The following is a 15,044-nucleotide window of genomic DNA, read 5'->3' as shown; positions in this document are numbered from 1 at the left end:
GCACAGTATTATGGATAATTGTGTGACCTAGTGGAAAAGTGGTGAGAGTATATGATGAATTCAGTCTCAGACCATGGATATTTATGAACAAGGAGGGGGGACAGATGACCTCCAAGAAAGTAGTGACAGCCATAGAGTAAGGAAACATGGCAAATGATTAAGGGGTGAATAATAAAAATGGATCATGAAGGACAGTACTGATTCTCATAAAAAGATTTAGGCTACGTAGCGTCATAGATGATGATCTATCTAGATAGGGCTTGACGGAGTATGAAGTGGTGCTTTCTTAAGAAGCATCACACACTAAAAGGAAAGGAATTTTTTTTGGTATACATGTCAAAGATGTCGCAGCATCCAGAATAAATAAAAGAAGATTGGAGAAAGTGTAAAAAACGTTTGGTAGACTTTGGGCCTTTTTGGCATAGGTCCAGAAAAATGAATTAGGAAAAAATGGAAATAATTGATTTACCGTGAACCGTATAGGAATGAAAGAGCTCAAATATATAAAACACATTTAAAAAATGATAAATGAAAGAGAAAAATGAATGAAGAAATAATAGGATGAATAGATAGGGGATTAAATAGGAAGCGTAAAATAAGCAAAAATAAAAAGAAATTGAAAACAAATTGCATCAATGAGAATTCCAAGCCGACATAGAAAATTGCCCAGAATGGAAAAAAGGCATCATGGGGTGATGGAGAACCAGAAAAGGGGTGTGGTTGACCAAAATTGGGTTAACCAGACAAGGAATATCGTGTACAGGGACAATTTAAGAAGAAATACCGAGGTAAGTAAATAACAATTTTTTGAGTGCCTATAACGATGTTGGTATGTTGCAGATGAAAATCATAGACATTGTGTGAACATAGGAGGAATGTCTGCATGGCCTTAAATAGGGAATAAATAAAAAAGAGGTATGTACTTGTTAGGCAGAGTTTGTATGCAGTACACATTGGGACACTACACACAACTAAGACTACAGGTGTAAGCAAAATCAACCTTTGGTATAAATCCGTACTACACAGTTTTGTGGTAGCGCCTGCTGAGCAGTCAGGCTTCTCTCAAGAGGGAATGTGAGCTGTAAGGTGTTACACAGAAGTCTACAGGTACAAGTATTCAAATAGACTCTTATACTCAAGGCTTCTTGGTAAAACACTTATTAATTTATTTCACATATACTTCAGTACTTCACAATATCAGGTTCTGAGGCATTTAACCTACTTTGAAGGAGGAGCAAAATGGCATTCAGAGCATTTGAAGTAGGAGCAAAAAGGCATAAGTTAATAAAATGGCTATTACAGTTACTCTTAAACAGTGTAAATAGTTTGAGTTCGCCAGAGGAGCTGATTCAATGCAATAGGTTAGGCCAAAATTCATGGGCTAAAGTCTTGTATAGGATAAAGCAGTTCTGAAAGTTAAACGGAAAAGTCTTTGCCACAGTTCTCAGAAGTAGTTCGTAAAAGAAAGATTCATATGTTGGGTCACAAGCTGACTAGGCCTGCAAGTTGCCAAAGTTTCAAGCACTTTCACAGTGAGAGTTAAGTTCTCTCGGTCGGGTTTTCACAGTACCTTGCAACGAAGAAAAAGATGCAGCTGAAGATGTCTGTTCCTGGCAGTTCCTGCAGATATCGCTGTTCCTAAGCCTCAGTTGTGGGGACAAGAGGGAGGACGTCGGGGAACTTCTGCACTGCACTGGGACTGGTCAAAAAGCTGGCAAAGGCAAATCTTCGATTCCGGTAGCTGTAGCCAAGCACACAAACTGGTGTCCTTCTCCCTGGCTATTCAGATTCCTGCAGCACTCTGAGGAAAATACAACCAGCTCTGAGAATGGTATTCAGGTGGCTTACGAGTTGATTGGTCCCACCAACTCAAAGGGAGAAGTCATCCTTGAAGGGCTTCTCTGTCTAGGTGAACTTGGTGATTCAGACCTGCAGCAGGCCTTCACCGTTCAAACCAACGGTCCAAGAGTTGCAGCAGCCGTCATCATGTCATTGGTTCTTTCGTTCCAGTGGTCGACTCTGCCTTCCAAGCCAGGACACTCGCCTTTTATCCAGTTTCCATCCATTCATTCCAGCCTAGCTTCCACTCACCCAGCAGGGTGGCTGTCCTTGCCAGACAGTCAGTGGGCCAATCACACCAGAGTGCATTTGGGTCTCCTAGGAGACGAAGCACAGGGAGTTTTGGGCACCTCCCTCACTTCCTACCCAACCCAGACACTCGAGCGCCAGAGGCGGTCTTCAGTCCTGAAGCCCGCCAAAGACATAGGCACCAAGGGACCAAACCTGGACAAACTCTAGAAGGCCCTTTCCAAAAAGAAATGGCAAAAAAAGAAGACCGGGACCTGTTTAAACAACGGGGCTCGGACGCCATCTTGAAAAACATGGCTCCCGCGATTTAACGCTACGGGTGTTCGCGGTCGGGAAAAATCATGGTAGTTCATTGTAAAACCACTGTCACCAGCCATTTCAAGAGGAAAGGGTAGCATTTGACTGCTACATGAGTTTCCAGACATAGGGGATACTAGGTAACCCCTGCAGCGCTCTATGGTAAGATAGTGTGTGCTGGGTCTAGGAATTTGAAAAGACTAGTAAAGTCAATTTTACTTTACTTTCTCTGGGAAACAGTAGTTTATCCCAGAGAAGGTATTGAAACCTTGGGACAGCCTAAAAGGCTTCCCTGTGTCACTGCACTGAGGGTGCTGTGTGACACACAGGAAAAGATGATGCCTATGGAGATGTCTAAAACTCCACCATCAAAGAACACAAGAGTAAAACACACATCAAAATACATGAGAGAGTGGGAAAAAAGGCTCACACTCTCTCCAGGTAAAATATGCAAGTCCTCAAAAGTTACTGGGGATCTCTAAGGTGAAGGGAATTGGCACATTTATGAGAATTCTCCCTAACAGCACTGGTCCACACCACAAGGGTGTGGACACACAGTTGATCATTACTAAAAGTAAGAGGATCCAGGTAAGTAACAGAAAAAGAGGTAGATAGAGACACAGTGGGCCTCATTACGAGTCCGGCGGTAACTGAGGCGGTAAAACCGCCTGGTTACTGCCGGACTCATATTACCATTCCGCCTCCGTGCTTCCCGGAATTACTGGGGCATTACAACCCCGGTGACCCGGGAATTCCAGAGGCGGAATGGTGTAAATCCCCATTCCCAGTGAGTCCAATAGGACTCAATGGGAATGGGGATCATGGAAACACCGGCACCATCTCGTGATGGTGCCAGTGTTTCCTCGTCCGCCTGCAGGCGGGTGGTGTTAAACCCGCCAGGTCAGACCTGATGGGATTGACGCCTCCACCTGCAGGAGTCGTTATCACTCGGTATGGAAACAACGGTGAGTCCTTCCTGGGTGAGTTGTAATGAGTTGTAATGAGGCGCAGTGTCTTCAAGTGTGTAGCCATTTTCCCATGATAAGTGCAATTAGGTGTGAAGAGAGTAGAAAATAGATGCAAGCATGGCCACTTCAGACAAAACGCAGAAAACAAAAGTCAAATTGAAGGTGGGTAACCATTTTTTCATTTATGGACACAAAAAGGGGTAGATTTGACAAGTGTACAAAAATGTTTAGAAAAAGGCAAACAATGTACTTTTAAGATAAAAATGAAGGCACGTAGTAAGAATTGGTGCCATAGTCTAGAACAACAGGGGTAGGATAGGTTAGTGTATTGGGGATAGGGAGGAGAAAATGTTTATGGTTGTCTCAACAGGATGAAAGCAAAGCACAGAAGGAAAATACCATGGTCCAACGCAATCGGGAGGAAGATGGAGAAACAAAAGTATGAAGCATTTACAGCTGCGCAGCAAGCACGTTCAGAAAAGCTGTAGAAGCACGTTCTGCTAAGCAGAGAAAAAGGTTAAAGTATATGCCTAAACGGTGTACAGGTCCGGTAAACAAGTTTGTTCTTATGTGCACCACCGAGGCGGAGAAAGCCATAACTTAAATCAGCTGAAGGAAGTGAGAGATGATCTTACATTAAAAACAATTGTTAGCAGCAAGGAGAAAGGGTTTAGGTTAGGAAGAAGCGTGACCCCCTTGCCAGGCACCGAATGACTTTTGTCTCTATTTTGATTTTCTACAGACAACAGGTATCCCTGAGAAAAGACATCCTCATCCACCACGTATGCGCTCAAAAGATTGGAAAATACAACAATGGACCTTTTTAATTATTGTAACAATGCATTGTTTTAATGTACCAATGTAGTATTTGAGAATGTCAATCTAGAGGGACAATGAAAAAGTCCCCTGAAGGGACAAATATTATGAAAATAAATTAAATATGTGTATTGTAAACAATTCAGGTTCCAGCAGGTTGACCATATGCAGTAAGACAAAAGATGATGTATACACAAAAAGGAGAGAATTAGTAGCTTTGATACGAAAAGAACGAAACTGTCTAAATGTAGTTTGTCTAGGAGACGGGAATAACTAGAAAATGTTATAATGAATAAATGTAGTTTTTCCAGGAGGCAGGGACAGTCAAAAAGTTATTAGAATTTAAGGTTGTTGAGAAGACAGGTGAATTCTGCTATGGCACGCAAAACAAAAAGGGATTTAAGAGGATGGGTTGCGAGGAAATGTATGAATAGTAGAGACATGCTTATTTTACAAACAAGCTCATTCAGTTTTATATTACCAATGGACAACGAGGGACCTATGTCACTCCGACAATTGTTTAACTACATAAGTAGAGAGAAGTCACTGAGGAACTCAATGAAAAGCTCTGTTCAACCATATGTGTTGAAACATTTCTGCAAAAACTCCACCATCCTTGTGTTCCCTTGCTAAAGTGCCACCCCTTTTTGACATCTAATGGGCATACAACTCATGCTCTGTGGAAAAAGAGACACTCCAAGTAGTTTCTTACCTGTAACTCCATTTCTCCAGCGTTGGTATCTTTCATGCATTCACATGCTGTGAATATTCCCCGTCGTCAGGCTGGGAACCTCGTAATTTTAACGTAGTGTTTTCCTATGGAAAACTTTGACACTTCAGTGTCCTATCAACGTGCTTTTTGGGTGCTTTAGGCCCCACCAATAGGACGTAGGGTATAAGTAGCCCTGACCCTGCAGCTTCCCTTCAGATTTTAACCACCAAAGTAGAGGAAACCCGAACCAGGTTTGCCTGCAGGGGAGGCCGGCAGGGCGCGTGTGAATCCATGAAAGATACCAACGTTGGAGAAATGAAGTTACAGGTAAGAAACTACTCCCTTCTCCAGCCTTTGATCTTTCATGGATTCACATGCTGTGAATAGATTACATAGCAGAACCAAGCATGCATGGCGGAGTGTAACGGCAAACCAATACAGAAACAGAATTCCATACATGAGACAAATAAACCCATCCAGTGATCAAGTTCAAGCAAATACCCCGAAGCTGCAGGGCTTACCTTACTGAAACAGGCATTGCAGGACCGCCCGTCCCACCTGCACATCCTCACCATGCTGCTGCTCCAGACAGTAATGCCGGGTAATGGTATGCCGCACCGCCCAGGTGGCCGCCTGGCAAATGTCCACCAGCAGAATCCCAGACCATAATGCCACCGACGAAGCCGTAGACCTCGTTGAATGTACCCTTGGAGTCTTTCCCAAAGGCTTTCCAGCTTTAGTGTGGCAGAACGAAATAGCAGAGGACACCCAATGAGAAAGTCCTTGTTTGGAGATTGCCTGTCCTTTGACGGATGACCCATAAGCCACAAATAGCTGTCTAGATTATCTGAAATCCTGAGTACGATTCAAATAAAACTTCAACGCTCTCCTCACATCCAGCGAATGCAACGCCCGTTTGGCAGGCGTGGAGGCTGAAGTAAAAAATGAGGGCAACACAATAGAAGAGAGTTTATGAAATGCCGTCGGCACTTTCGGGATAAAGTGCGGATTAGTAGCCAACACCACCTTGTCCTTCAAGAACCGCAAGTATAGAGGGTCCACAACCAACGCCTACAACTCAGACATCCTCCTGGCCGAAGTAATGGCCACCAGAAAAGCCACCTTCCAGGACAAAAACTACAAAAGGAGTCATCAATATTGGTTCAAACGGCGGTCTCATGAGACCGGACAGAACCACATTAAGGCTCCACACCGGAGAAAATTTCTTGACTGGAGGAAAAGTACATAACAATCCCTTCAAGAAATGTTTGACCAGACTATCACTAAACAGAGGAGCCGCATGTTGCCTGCGCTGCCAAGGGAACCTTTGTGGATGACAGTGCCAAACCCCTTTTTCGCCAACAGCAACAGGTAGGGAAGAACTTGCTCAGGAGAAATGTTCAAAGGGTCCACCCCCGGCTGGCCCTTATACCACACACAAAACATTTTCCATTTGCATGCATAGGAGACATTTGTGGACGGTGCTCTTGCCGCCTCCAAAATTCATTGACAGTCACTAGACAGCCTTACCAGGCCAAACTTGGAGAAGTCAGGAGTCAAGCTGTCACACTGAGAGATCCCGAATTGTTGTGCCGCACAGCGCCCTTGTCCTGAGACAAAAGGTCCAGCGTCACCTCCAACCGAATCGGCTCCACTACAGACAGATGAAGGAGATCCAAGAACCACTGCTGCCTGGCCCAGAACAGAGCTACTAGGATCACACAGCATGGGTATCTCCGAATCCACTGAAGGGTCAGTAGAATGAGCAGATACAGAGGAAATGCATAAGTGAACCGGCCTGTCGATGGGAACGAGAACGCATCCCCTAGAGACTCAGGAGCCCACCTGCTGCTGAACTCCCTGCACTGTTTGTTCTCCCTCGTTGCGAAGAGATCCAATGGAGGATGACCCCATTTCTGGAAGATCATGGACACCTGTTGCTTCTTTAGCTGCCATTTGTGGAGCTGTCCGACATCCCTGCTGAGCGTGTCCGCCTGCACATTCAACACTCCCGAAAGATGAAACACCACAATGCCAATGTCGTGCGACAGAGCCCAATGCCAAAGATCCTGCGCTTTGGTCGACAGCACCCTGGAATGTGTGCCCCTGCTTCCTGAGATAAAACACTGTGGTGGTATAGTCCGTGAACACCCTCACCACCGAGCCACGTCTGCGCGGCAGAAACAATTTCAGGGCCCAATGTACCGCTCTCAACTCAAGCACATTTATGTGGAACCGGGACTCCACCAGAGACCATAGGCCTTGAACCTGTGAGCTGCCTAGATGTGCCCCCATCCTGTTTGAGAGGCATCTGCCACGATTGTGAATAGGCACTCTGGTTGCAGCAACGGCATGCCCGAACCAGATTTTCCAAGCACTGCAACCAGCGAAGAGCGTCCACCAGACTGTCGTTGATCACCACATTGTCGGACCACGAGCCCCAACTCTGAGCCTACCCGCCCGCGAGGAAGTCCTGCACCGGGCTCATGTATAGACGACAGTTCGGCACCAGCGGAATGCATGACACTATGGCCCCCAACAGTGACATGTAGGTCTGGACCGACACCCTTGCTCCAATCTTCCACTCCGTCGCCCTTTGCCGGAGCTTCATCACTCTCTCACCCGAAGGCTTCACAAGTCCCAGACGAGTCAAACTCTGCCCCCAGAAACACCAAGTCCTTGGAAGGTGGCAGAAAAGACTTCTCGAAGTTTACGGCAAAGCCCAGCTGTTGCAACAGCTGCACGGTAGCTCCAAGACTTTACTGCGCTTCCCATGGCGATGAACCCCCCCCACCAGCCAGTCGTCCAGGTATGGGTATACATGATGCCCCTCCCGTCAGAGCCACACCGCCACCGGCACCAAACATTTTGTAAATGTCCTGGGAGACGACTTTAACCCAAACGGGAGTACCGGAAACTGATAATGATCTTCTCCTACGACAAACCACAGGAACTTGCGAGGCCGTCGACGCATGGGAATATTGAAGTATGCATCCTTTATTCTCCAATGATGCCAGAAACTCGTCTGGCTGCACTGACCGAATGACTTCCTGAAGAGTGAGCATCTTGAACTTCAGGCGTTGCAGAGTCTTGTTCAACGCCCGAAGATCGAGAATGGGCCGCTACTTGCCGTTGGGTTTCTTCACAACAAAATAGCGGGAATAAAGCCCTCGACCTCTCTCGGCCACCAGAACCAATTCTATAGCAGATTTCTGCAGCACAAGTACAACCTTCTGCCGTAGGATGTGAAGATGAGGTTGCATGGTATACACTGGAGGAATGGAAACCAAGGGAACACTTGAACTCCAGAGAATGGCCCAGACGCACCATGTCCAACACCCAACAGTCCGACGTAATCTTGCACCTCTTGTCCATGTGCAGTGCCACCCTGCCCCCCAGCAGGTTTCCCCGAAGACGTTCATTGTTGTGGCTTAGCCTGTCTCCCTTTAGAGGAGGAGGAGCTGTGCACCTCTTTTCCTCAAGGCCAGAAAGTTCGGACTCTTCTGCACCGACTGCGCCGACCTCCTATACCCCTGGGAGGAATACCCAGATCGACCGTAACCTCGGGCCCTGGTGGAAGTAAACCGGGCATTTCCTGAAGCCCCTCGGAAAGGACGAAAGGAACGAAAGGAGCGCTCACTCTGCAAATCTCCCAATGACTTAGCAGTCTCAGTGTCCTCTTTCATACCTTTGAAGGACTCATCAATTTTCTCCCCAAACAATTGCTCCCCTTCACAAGGCATGTCCAGCACCTTATAATGCACCTCAGGGCGAAAGTCTGTGAACTTAAGCCAGGCTTGGCGATGCGTTACAAAGTCGTTGTTAATCTGCTTAAAGCCGGAATCCGCTATATTAATACTGTGATTGCGAGCTTCATCCCCCTCATGCACCAAAAGGATGGCGGACTTGCGGTGCTCCTCTGGCAGATGTTCCAAAATAGGTGCCAGCCGATGCCACATCTCACGATCATAGCGCGCCATGATCGCCAGGGAGTTGGCCGCTTTCACAGTCATCGCCCCAACAGTCAAAACCTTCTTCCCGAAGGCATCCTGTCTACTGGCGTCACTGTCCGGCGGAGTAACACACTTGTGCTGACTCTGGGCTTTAAGACTAGCCGCTGCCGAACCCACCGAGTCACGAATGGGTTGCAACACTAATTACTTTAGAGTAGAGTCCGGGTCCTTAAACTTCTTCTCCAGCCTCCCTTTGACAGCTGGTTCCGAAAAGGGATGTTGCATTGTGCGCAGGCCCTCCTGCCACACGTGGTCCAGAATAGGCACGGAGAATACAGCTTTCCGTCTCTTGCCCATGTGGTTGAACAGGAAGCACTCCTTACGCTCTTCCTCAGGAGTCAAACCAAATTCTACACATGCCTTAGCCATCATGGTGTGGAACGTCCCCACATCATCGGAAGGGGATGGTTGTGCCGGACTATGAGGCTGTTCCACCTCCCCGTCTGAATCCCACGTTGCGTCCCTTGTCGGCGACGAAGAGCCAGTAGACATGGACTCTTGAGGTACACTGTCTGACTCCGACTCCAGCAGCTTACCCTCCTCAGGGTAGGAATGAGGACAATCTTCACTCACCGGCAGAGGCCCCGGCAACCCCGTCGTAGCTGACGAACGCGGAGGAACACCAGCCGCGTCTATGATAGAACCCACTGGAACCACATACAGAGGGGGTAACCTCGAATCCAGATGGCCAAACAAGGACTGCAATGTGGACAGAACCTGGAGCGACAACATAGCCTGCGGGTTCACCAGCATGTAACTAGCCGGACCAGCCCCCAAAGCCCCCGACGTCGAAGGTCCAAAACTCTGCAGCCCCAAGACTGATGGCTGCAACACCTGCTCCCTGTCGTCGTCCACCTCCGGGGACACCGAAAAAGTAGCCGCCTCTTGATGTAAAATGGCGTCCGGCATCAGCGAGTCAAAGGCGGAAGCCTGCCACGTGCCACTCATCGGCACCAAATCTTCAGTATCCATCCTCGACGATGAGAACAGCATCGGGCCTTTATCAAACCCTGTCGTCGCTGGAGCCGATGACACCACTGTCAACGAGGGTAGCGTAGATGGGAGAGGCACCGTCGACGACGGAACTCCCGTCGACGAGGACGTTGTTGGAGCCACCACCTGTGGTGCAGATTTCCCAGGCAAACCAGTGTGCTTAGCCACGCTGGAACGGTGCTTCGAGGACTCTCGGCTAGAGGATGACCTGTGATGGTCTCCGGAAGAGGAGCGATTCGATGACGAGTCTTTCTTGGGCTTTTCTTGAGTGTTAGGGAGAATTCTCTGCTTAGGCTGAATTTCCTAACCAAATGAGTCCCCCAGCAGCTTTGCTGGATTTCTGGAGTTTGTTTTTTTCCATCCTGCCAAGAATGAGACTCTTTTTCTCCCACTCTTGGACATGAATGTGGTCAATTCCTTTGAATGTCAATGTGTTCTATGGGCTATGGGGTCTTTTACTCCATAGGGTCTCATATGTTTTGCTATGTGTGTTACAATGCACCCTCCGTGCCGTAACACTGGGGTGTCCTAGAGGATCCCCACCATAGACTCCATACCCGGGGACTGACTGCTGTCTCCCCGGGCATGTAAAGTCACCATTGGCTTTACTGGACCTAAATTTACTAACAGAACTAGTACAAACCATCCTATTGTGGAACTACTAGTAGGGGTAATTCGATTACTCCTGGGTCTGTTATTCGAGGGGGCACTGTCCCGTCCCCCCTCGTCGAGTTTTGGCTGGTGGCAGTGGAAACTACTTGTTATATTCGACACCGAATATAACCCTATGGGATTCTTCCCATTGTTGGAGGTTAATACTTTTTCTCGTTAATCTCTAACATACCACCGGTTTATTTATCTTAAATAAATCTATCGGTTGGTATTTTCTGCCAGAACTCGGTTTTTAAAATGGCGTCTGTGTTCGTCTCTGTGACTCCTAAACCAAAGGTTGAGCCCTTTGTTCCACTTTTGGCGGGCTTCTGCACAGAGGCCCTCCAAAGTGGTGCCATTCTGTCTGGGTACCACAGGGGGTGTGGGAGGGTGTTTAGGCACCCTGGACTGAGTTGCCTTGCCAACTCAAGTCGCACTCTGGTGTGATTGGCCCAAGTGGTGAGCCACCCCGCTCACCACTTAGCGTGTTTTGATTGACAGCTAGGCTGAATGAATGGGGGTTTTCTGCATAAAAGGGCTTTTGGGACTGGATCTTCAGAAGTCGCCAAAGGACCTAAGAATCCGATGAGGGTAACGCTGAGCCGACCTGCAACGACGACACCACCGGTGGAGCCCTGCTTAACCGACTCACCACTTCCCGACGACAGAGGAGATCTCCCCACCGGAGATTCTCTTCCCCTGACTGGTGGGAACCACCAGTCCCCTTTGCTTTTTCTTCATTCCAGGACGTAGTGGTCGAATTGCCCGTGCAGAGCACCCCGGCAACCGGATAGCCACTACCCCTGTACCGCAACCAAAAGGTGGTGCCTTGTGACAGAGCACTCCGCGGCTGGTCTCTTCCCTGGTGGTGCAACGATCTTCAACTTTCCTTCGACGACGAGAGCATTTATTCTCTTGGCAAAGCCCCGACTTGCATCCACCACCAGGAACAACTGCCCCCGCCGGAGCTGTCTCTCCACAAACAAGGTACTGTGTCCGCCTGGCTTCCCTTGTGTTGGTTAGCGTGAGGTGTCTTAATCCTCGCCTCTCCATTGGGTCGCCTCCAAGCTTTCTTAACTTTCTGTTCTGAACTGGTCTAATCTTTCTATAACAATTTGCGACAAAGACTCGAAGTGCATTTCCACTGTGATAGTTTTTGGGACATATCGCCTTGCCTCTCTCCGAGTGGGCCTGGCCTACGAACTTTGCGATCTACAGTAGACCCTGCCTTACTTGCCTTGCATTTGTTCGTAAAAGTGTTGGTACCGAGTTGATTTCATACCCTGCCTTTTCTCCCCCATTCTAACGAATACTAGAGTGCCATCTAGGTTAAAGCATTCACCTCTGTCTGCAAATAAGTGGTGCCGTTGAACCTAGACTTGTCGAGCTATTGTTAGGGGGATTTATTTACTTATAGTAATTGTGATCAAAGTTGTTTGCCGTATTAGTGCCAGAGTGTTTTCCATAGATGTGTTTTTATAAATAAATAACTATATATCTTTACACCGAAGCCTTGTTCCGTGTTTGCTTGTTCTACTGTGTAGATTGCCCTATTTTGTATACTCCACATACTGCCTAACTCTTCTTGAGGGAAGTCTGACTGCTCAGCGACAGCTACCAAGTGAATCTGTGTGGTACAGACTGCTACCAAGTGGGTTTACTGCCAAACACCTGTAGTCCTAAATCTTTTGCAGTGGTCCCAGAGGGAACTGCACAGGTTTCCGCCTAACACTGGTGTACAGCGGTGGGATTTGTATCGAGTGTACAGTTTAGAGTGCTTTTCAACACTTTAGGATAACTAACCACAAAGCTTAGTACTAAATGCAACTTTCAAAAACAGGTCTACTATTGAGGTTTACAGTCAAGAATCCTTGTCAGGTGAAAATACTGAGAGTTTACGAGCCCTCTGTAGACAAGAGAATCTTTCTGTAAGAGGCAAGAAAGTAGAACTGATAGCGAGATTGCTGGCAAACCAAAGTCTGGGTACTGGTTCAGAGGAACCAACTTCTCCAGCAAATGTAGATAACAGTGATGGTGTTGATCTAAATCATAGTTCTGATGATAGTGATGAAGAGGCTGAAGAGGAAGGAGAGGCTAACGGAACTGTCTTCTGTCTGCCTTACCAGATGTACCTACTGGGCCTATAACAGGTCCCACATTAAGTCCTCAAGTCCTTGAACTAGAAAAAATGAAAATAGACTTGGAATTCAGAAGGATTGCTGCTGAAACGGAACAGAAGCACCAAGAAATGCAACAAATTCTTAGGCTCCGAGAAATGGAGCTCAAGCATGAGTTAGAAATGAAAAAGTTGTCTGTCGAAACTGCTTCTGTCTCTGGCTCTTCTAGAAGCTCCAGTCCCAAAAGACCCCAGATGCCGAAGGAATTAATTTGTATGTATGAACCGAAGTTGGATGTATTGGATTGGCTGAGTTTGTTTGAGTACAATCATGGGCTCCAGAACATCACAGGTAACGAGTTGCTTACCTGGTTGTTCTCTAGGCTCCCCCCTGTTGCAACTGATGTAGTAATGAGTTGGGGGAGGAGGATAGGAAAGAGTACGAAAGTGTGAAACTAGCTTTGATAGCTAGATTCGGGAAGACCCCTTCCCAGTATCTTAAGAGGTTTAGAACCCTCAAAAAGCATGATGGTACCCCTTGGGCTACCTGGGTGAGTGAAGGGTTGAAAAACTTAGAGGGATGGATTAAGGGTTAAAAAGTGAACACTTATGAGGGTATGAAGAATCTTTTTATGTTGGAGTCTATTTATGATGCCTGTTCTCCTGAGCTCAGACAGCACTTGGCTGATTCGAAGGAGTTGGATTCCAGGAAGCTAGCTAAGGCTGCTGACTTGTGGGTGGCCAACAGGGCTACTCATAAGGATTCTGGGGCAACTCAGAAAAAGGATGAGGGAAAACAGCCTAAAAAGACTCAAAAGAGAATTCGAATAACTCAAATTCCAAAGAGGGCCCCAAACAAAACCAGAAGGGTAAGCCACAAGGAAAACGCAGCAGAATAGTGTGTCTTCTGGTGCCAAACCGGAAGGAGGCCAGAACAAGCCACCATTCCAGAAAGCATTCGGAAAATGCTTTGTTTTTGGCTCGAATGACCACTTGAAAGGAGATCCCAGATGTAAGGGTAAACCTTCAGGGGTCCAGCTTGTCTCCTTAGCCTTCGCTCCAGAGGAGGAAGTCCAAATGGCAAGTGGAAACTTTCTACTGCTGGCTGATGAACCCATTGGAGTCTCAGCCAGCGTTTCTTTAGTATCTCTGGGGTTGTGGGAACAACAGAATTTAGACATCTATAATTCTATCCCCGATAATACTAAAGAGTATTATAAGGACAGTGTCCAGGTGAATGGTCAGGAGACTCCTGCCATTAGGGACACTGGGGCCAGCATAACTGTGGTGGATAAATCGTTTTTTCAGGCTGAGGATGTTGCTAAGGCACCCAAACGCCTCACCAAGTTAGCTGGAAGGCCTGTGTAGATGCTTCCCCAATTACCAGTTCTCATCCAGTGTAACGACATGACTGTGAAGATACCTGTCAGCATACAGAGTGAGGTACCAGGACGCATTCTGTTGGGTAACGATTTGAAAACTCTCGGAGTTGTATCGCATACCCCCAGACATCCTAGTAAACGGTTACAGGAGCTAACCAGACCTGCAAGGGAGAGAACCATGCACGGTACTCTCCAGGAGATGATGAAGAAAGAAATCACTCCTGCTCCACTGGAACTGTCAGCTGCTGTCTCCAAGAAATCAGAAGCAAAAGTGAAACCTAACACTTCTACACCGAAACCAGCAGCCAGCATTTCAGTGCAGCCAACAAGGACTTCCCTGTGGTTGTCCAAAGTTACACCCGTAACTCCACCTCCAGCTGAAGCTGAGAGGGAGGTACAACCCTGTGTGGTAGAATTAGACTCTGAAGAAGAGCTAATGGAAAGCCAGGAACTCATTGGAGATCTGCATCCTGTTGACCATCCTGAGCTGCAGACTTTACTGGCAGAAAGTGGACCCAGCAGGGCAGACTTCAGTAAGGGACAGAGAGAATGTCCAACTCTGGAAGGTCTTCGCCACCAGGCAGAAGCTCAGGCTGAAGGGCAAGAGCCTGGGAAATAGAGGTTGCACTGGGAAGATGTCCTCTTCTACAGTGAACTGACCGAGTCTGCACCTGGAGACTACAAACGACTTGTAGTACCCCAAGAGAACAGATCACAGTTCTTGCAGTTAGCCCACGAGATTCCTTTGGCTGGTCACTTGAGTTTCAAGAAGACTAAGGAAAGGCTCTCTCTCTACTTTTATTGGCCAAAGATGGGGGCTGAAGTAGAAAAACACTGCAGGAGCTGCCACACCTGCCAGACCTCTGGTAAGGTTGGCTCCAAGAATGTGCCACCTTTAGTGCTTCTCCCAGTTGTGGGAGTCCCATTTGAGAGAGTAGGGATTGACATTGTTGGTCCCCTTGATCCTCCAACCTCCTCAGGCAACAGGTTTATACTTGTTGTACTAGA

Source organism: Ambystoma mexicanum, chromosome 1p, assembly GCF_040938575.1.
Source record: "Ambystoma mexicanum isolate Mex_15411 chromosome 1p, UKY_AmexF1_1, whole genome shotgun sequence".
NCBI classification, from domain to species: Eukaryota; Metazoa; Chordata; class Amphibia; order Caudata; family Ambystomatidae; genus Ambystoma; species Ambystoma mexicanum.
This window is presented reverse-complemented; position numbering follows the sequence as displayed.